We start from the raw sequence: 7,270 nt of genomic DNA, 5'->3' as shown, positions 1-7,270 counted from the left end.
AAGCATGCACTGTAGATGTATTCACTTTGATGGTGTCTTTGGTTGCTTTATTATCTAAAGCTTCCAAAAATCCATTTTAGTTTAATCTGGAAAAGCATCAGTAATACACTTAATGTACATATATGCACACAGGCATACACAGAGATTAAGACCATATTTGACCCAGATCCAAAAATCTTTGGCACATGACCTACCCTCTCACACACAAGCACATCTCTGGATGGCTGCCAGCACCTACCATTCTTACTGCCTGAGTGGGAGTCACACACATTCCTCTCCCCGCTTACTATCACACCACTCAGGTGAATTGAGGGGTACGGGGAGGAAGGCCTGCAAGCTTTATTTAAGCTAATGTTTTTCTAACAATTGGTTAAAAAAATTATTCACACCCAATTTTTGTCCCCCATCTTGCCAGCTCCATACATAGACAGTAACTCTTTATCAAGTGAGTTTGCAAATCTTATTTGGCAATGAGCAAAATAATTTGTTCATAATATTTCCTCCTGTTATGTTTGATTTCTGCATGTTTTGAAGTTCACTTAGAAGGGAGACATTTTATTAGGGCATTAATTGTCCTGGGGTTTTTTTGCACACCATGGAAAGCAAACAAAGGAATGAAATCTAAGGGCAGATCCTCAACTGATGTAAATTGACATCACTCCATTTACTTCACCAGAGCCAGGCCTATTTACTTCCACTGAGGATGTATGTATGTGTCTAGGCCTCATTGTGGTATCTAAAGCATCTTACAAATTTTGAAAGAATCAGTAAGGATCTCAGATTCTCTTTCTTCCTCCCCCATCCCCCACTCTTTTCCTCCTTCCCATTATCTGTAACACTTTTTAGAGGCTTACTAATAATTTGTTTCTATGTTTATTTTGCTCTGTCCATTTTTCAAGTATTGAAGTTATCCTGTGTTTTCAGCAGAGCAGAATTAAGTGTGTCCGTTTGTATTTTAATGACTCATATTGAACCTCCTCCTGCAAAGCCATAATGGGCATTTTTGAATGGGGCCCAAAGCAAAACCTTGGAGTGGGTTATACCTCCTACTACAAATCTTTGAAGTCCCCCTTCTGTGTGCCAAACCCATATCCAAAATAAGATAAACAAAGAGGCAGATAAACAAAAAACATTTGCCGTCATTGTGACATGGTAATCAAATACCTGCTCTGGCCAAGGCCTTCGGTGTTAGCTAAGAACTCATAGCTGGAAACCAAATCAGTTCATGTTAGTTTTGTTCAAAATAGGTATTATTCTTATAAGATTGTATTCAGTGTTCAGACCCTATGAAATGCTTGTAAGTTGCTGCCCACATTAATTTTACGTGTAATGTTTGTATTCAATGCAACAAGGTAAAATATGTTAGTTTTGTCATTGTAAAAATGCTTGTGAACTCAGACGGGAAGAGCGGCTCCCCTCCCCAGCCTCAGCCCATCCAGGAGGACTATCAGAAAGTGGTTCATTGTGGGACAACAGCTTTGTTGATTGCCCCATCCACACATGGAGAAATACATGCAGAAGGCCTCATCCCATCCGTTTGAATGCTGGAAAAGGAAAATAAAAATAGCTAGCATGAAGATTTTTTTAGCTCTTTGCTGTTTGTACTCTCACAGGATTAGAGATTCTGAGCTAAAGAAGAGATCCCCAGGGTTATCCTGGGTCCGCTCAGAAAGATATTTTGAATTGACAGAATTCTACAGTTCTGTGCCTTTTAGGATATAGATTGTAACTAATTTGTGTGTGTGTTTACTCCCTTTAACCTGTAAAAAACTCTTATTTATTTTTCTTAGTTAATAAAGCTTTGCTTTGTTTAGTACAGGATTGGCTACACGTGTTGTCTTTTGTGTGAGATATAAGGTACAAATTGATCTGGGGTAAGTGACTGCTTTCCTCAGCCTGGGAGCAACCTGAATATTTTGTGAGATTTTTGGTGTAAGTGACCTTTAATCACCAAGTCCAGTTTGTCTGGGTGGCAAGATAGACTGGAAAGCCTAAGAGGCCTTTGGAGAGGAGGGTTAGCTCAGTGGTTTGAGCATTAGCCTGTTAAACCCAGCGTTGTGAGTTCAATCCTTGAGAACACCACTTAGAAATCCAGGGCAAAAATCAGTACTTGGGCCCCTAATGAAATGAGGGGGTTGGACTCAACTCAATGACCTTCCAGCTCTATGAGATAGCTATATCTGCATATATTTTATTTTAAGAGGACTCTGTGACTCCATGGTAAGATTGTTATAGTGATCCAGGACTTCACATTTGTTACTGGGTTAGTGAAATTTAATTATAGAGCATATCCACCAGTTTGGGGTTTCTGCCTTTGTTTTCTGACAGTCTGCCCTGAGGTAGGCACTCCTGGTTGTGAGTCACTCCAGACAGCATGACAATCACCATATCCAGAGAAGGGTGGTGTAGTTAAGGCCCTGGAGTAGGATTCAGATGAGGCAGTTTCTAATCTTGGCTCTGCCCCATATGACCTTAGGCCAGTCACTTAGCACCAGATTTTTAAACATATTTAGGCATCTATTAGGATTTTCAAAAGTGCCAAGGCACCTGTCTGCACCTCCAGGTAACTAAATGCTATTAAAAATCTAACCCTTAGTCTTTCTATGCCTCAGTTCTTTATCTGTAAAAATGAAAATAACAAGAATTTACACAGGTGTTGAAAAGATAATATTCACTAATGTAAATGAGTAACTTAGATACCATGACGATGAAGCCTATAAATAAATCTAGTAGGTTATGTTGTTTTCCATGCTCAGATACATGTCTAGTCAATATACTAGGTCCTTGGAGGCTATTTGGCCCATTGTGCCATAAAGATAGCATTTTATCATTTTAAATTTTGACAGTGATCTTTCAGCACTTGCTATGGTCACAGGGAGGGCCGGGAATATTAATACAGCTGTACACACATCTGAAACACTGGGAGTAATGGCATTGTTCTCTACAAGCTGCAGCCCTGCCAAATCCTTCACTCTGCGTTTCTTAGCAATACCATGTCTCAACACACTTCAGAAATGGAGTAATTGTTTGGGAAATGTTGTGGAAAGGTCATTATACTGGATAGGTGATTAATTAGCTACATGTGTATGTCAGCATCAGTTGGTGTAATCAGCATCATCTGAGTTAGAAAGCTGGATCTTTGTACCACACTTTTCAGTCCCACCAATCAGTTTGTTACATGTAAGTTTACGTTGGAAATAGCAACTTGGAATTGTTTTTCCAGGAACTGTTCTGCAATTTTTACAGTGTGTTGAAGAGTCTTTGTCTATGTATTTTCTTGGCTTCAGGTTTTGGATCAATACTTTAGCTCAAGTGAAATGGCAGTCATCTTGGCATGTTCAAATTGGTTTTGGTAAGCTATCGTGTCTACTGTCACAATTTGCAGAGTATAGGCAGTTTCCCTTAGGTCTATATCTTCTGACTGCAACAGCAGTGACAGTACATTTACACGACTAAGGCTTTTGGACTGCAAGAACACCCCAAAAAAAAAATACACACTGAAGCATTTTCCATTTTCAGACCAAGAAGCTTCTTTACTAACTTCAGTATTTTTAGTTTCAAGAATGATCTGTGCTTTCAGCATGTTCACATAATAGAAGTAGCCGGCCATCATTTTGAGATAATAGGCATAGCAGACATCATTTTTTTCAAGCTGAGGTAGAATTCATAATAAATGTAGATGAAAGTCCCCACTCTGCGACTGTGTCCAAAAAAGCGTAGAGCTGTTTTTTTAAAAAATAATCTTGCATACTTAACAGTATCATTTCATGCTAGATATATATAGCACAGTATATAAATACAGAATGATTGGCACCTGTTCTGTCAGCCTAATTTAGACACCTGAGTAAACAAACACCATCATATTCCTGGACTCAACATTTTAACTCTTTCAAACTCTAATAAATTAGCTTCAAAATTTCAGCCTCTCTCCCAGCAGCATTTTGGTCCTTAGTTTCATAGAAAACTAAAATCCTTTCATTTATTCTCACTTTGGTAGGTCGTGCATTGGACCTCTCTGATATTACCCAGGGTACAATCTGGATTGACGGACAGCTATCTGCCCTCAATTTACCAACTTGGGGTGCCTCTTACACTGCTTTGCTGTGACAGCAACCATGCCTGGTCTGCTCACATACAACCTTGAGCATGTAAATCACTCCCATCTACATTGTATGAGTGCTATAGTCAGCCACTCATGAATTACATTGCAGGGCAACACCAGTAAACTCCCAGTCCCAGACTTTCCCCAGAAATGTGTGTCTTGGACTGCCCAGCACCCTCCTAAACAATACAAGCTCATATAAAGTCAGTCATTTCATTAATAGAAAATGATATGCGCAAACCTTATAATCTCAAATGGAGTTTCCCAAACACTTCAAATCAAACCTCACACTGGTTTAGATAAAACAATAAAGCAAGTTTATTAACTACAGAAAGATAGATTTTAAGTGTTTACAAGTAACGAGGCATAAAAGTCAGAATTGGTTGCAAAGTAAATACAAGGTAAAATGCATCCAACATCTAACTTAACAAACTAAGTGAATTCAAAGCAAAGGTTTCTCTCACCACATGCTCTAGCAGTCTTACTGGCTGGAATCATTTCAGCCGGACCCCTTTCCCTGTTCAGCGTTAATTTTCTTGCCCTTCAGGTGTTGTTGATGCCGTGAGTAGAGATGAAGAGAGAGATGATTTGGGGCGTCCGTTCCCCATTTTTATATCTTTTCCTCACTTACACCTTTTTTCTTGCCAAAGACTGGCTGCTTAACCAGGTGATATTCCATTTGATTTATTGACACCTGGTTGAGATGTCAGTTTGCCTTTTGTCTTTGAAGAACCGGTTTGTACCCACTTTTCTAAACTTGGAATATATCTCAGTAATGTTATACAGTAGAATCCTGTAACTTTACATACAGTGTTGCCACACACATTTTACCAGGACAATAATGATCAGCACATTAGGAGTTTTCAAATGATACCTCACAAGGCATACTTTGTACAAAATCCATTGTAGTTTTGTAAAATGGGTGAATATATAGATACTGACTGTCACAACCTCAATGCACTCAAACTGCTGCTTCCATACATGCACAGTGAATTTATACTAGTAGAAGAAAAATATTTTCACACAACTCACATCTGGCCTATGGAACTCACTGCTTGTGGACATTTTATGGATAGTTTACCTATTTTTATACTATCAATGATAGAAACAATAAGCAAGTATTTTGGAAGGGGTACATACTTTACCACTGTCTGGGCATAAGCCACCCACTAATTGCAAGAGAGTAAGAAAAAACTACCCCTATGTGTATGGTATCCCATAACTGCCTATCAAAGGGTTTCTTGCACCCTTCTTATGAAGCAGCTTTTACTGGCTACTGTCAGAGACAGAGTATTAGATTAGACATGCCACTGGCCTGATCCAGTATGGTAATTCCTATATTCCTGCCTCTGAATTCTTCCTGCTTTCAGAACCCCCCACTCAAAGTAACTGTTGCTTCAGCTCCTCATGCACCACTGGCTACCTAGGCTCCCCTTTTAAACTGAGGATCTCTCAGCAGCTGCTCCCTCAGTTCCTCTTCCCTAGCCCCACCTCAGACTTCCTCAAACTTCCATTTCCTATTCTTGTGTATTACTAATACAATATCTATCCCAGTTGAAGCCTTCAGAGCTCTGTGAGGAGTAGTCTTCAAAGGAAAAGTTGGGGGAGGCTTCTGAGCAGGAATTTACCCATTGGTTTATGCTTCATCATTGCTTCTGGAAATACCATTAGTTCATTTCTGTGACAGATCAAGAAGAGGGAACACAAGTCCTGTTTTGCAGGCCTCAATTATTTTGTTCTAGCTGCTCATTACTGATGGAATGAGAGGTTTGCTAACACCCAATATATTTCTTATCCAGGAGGTTTGCTCCATCAGATCATAAATATTTTATGACAGGTCAAAATTGATTGACAATCTCTCTTCAAAATGCCAGCCTTGCCAATAGCTTGGCCCTTCCATTTAAAGCGTGTCCTCTCCCTGACAAATTGTGTGTTAATAGAGAGGGCTGACATTTTCCAAATTTTGATTTTGTAAGCAAGTTACTCAACATTTCAATTTTCAAAAAAGTTTAGATGAAAATTTGTCAACTTAAACAATAAGGAATTTTTTTCTGTTTAAAAAAAATCTTTGTTCAACAAGATCTAATTATTAACATTAGTACGAATCAGCAAGAGAGCATGTGTACCACTCTATTCTATCAGATAGAATCAGAAATGCTCAGCTAGGTGTCACACATATTATGCTACTTCATAACTCATCAGCTATATGGTATCTAAAAGGGATATGGGCTCTACATTCATAGTTGTTTTGTACAGTGTCTTTTAAAACTTATGACATTATATAGATTAGATAATGGATGAGATCCTGGTCTTATTGACATTAAGTGTAATTTTGCCATTTACTTCCATGGGCCCAGAATTCAATCCAATAACTCTGTGTACTTAATGCAGCCCTTCCTCTTGCTTCACTTTTTATGTCTTGAGAACATTTAAGGAATACATGTGCGGCATGCAAAAGTGAGACTGTCTTTCACAGCAGCATGCAGCTATATGTACCCTTCATGCCACAAGTGTAGACAAGGTCTCAAAGATTAATCTCTGATGGTAAACAAAGTGCTGTAGTCTCCACTATAGGAATCTTCTCTTCCTGTATCACGATTATCCATCTCAGTGTGTATATTTATTAGCAATTTTTTTTCCTGCTTTAAGGGCGAGTGATGGGGGAGGGAGGTGGCAGAGTGGAGTGAGCGGTGGGTGGAGCCTCAGGGGAAGGAAGAGGTGGAGCAAGGGCAGGTCTTGGGGGAAGAGTCAGAAGGGGGTGGGGAGAGGTGGAGTGAGGGCAGGGCCTCAGAGCGGAGCAGGGGTGGAGTCTGGGCAGAGCCTCAGAGAAGGGGAGAACTGGGGGTGAAGCCACGGTGCCCCCCCAAACTTCTAGGGTGCTTCCAGCACTCCTGAATGGGTGGAGTGTTTGTATGTATACACACACTCACCACTCCCTACCTTTAAGAAGGTTCCCAATTAACTATAAAAAAGGAATACTTACCATGCTGATCTGTAGTAACATAACAAGTTTACTAAATATAGTCACACCCCCAGTAAAAGTGGTGAGTTTCTTACCTAATTGGATTGACATAGTTTTAAAAAGATACATTGGTAGGGGACATCTGACAGTCTATTCATCGTGGGCCTGAACCAATGCCCATTGAAATCAATGGCAAGACTCCCAGG

Source organism: Trachemys scripta, chromosome 1 (genome assembly GCF_013100865.1).
Source record: "Trachemys scripta elegans isolate TJP31775 chromosome 1, CAS_Tse_1.0, whole genome shotgun sequence".
Lineage (NCBI taxonomy): Eukaryota > Metazoa > Chordata > Testudines > Emydidae > Trachemys > Trachemys scripta.
The sequence above is the reverse complement of the archived record's forward strand: the minus strand, read 5'-3'. Positions refer to the sequence as shown.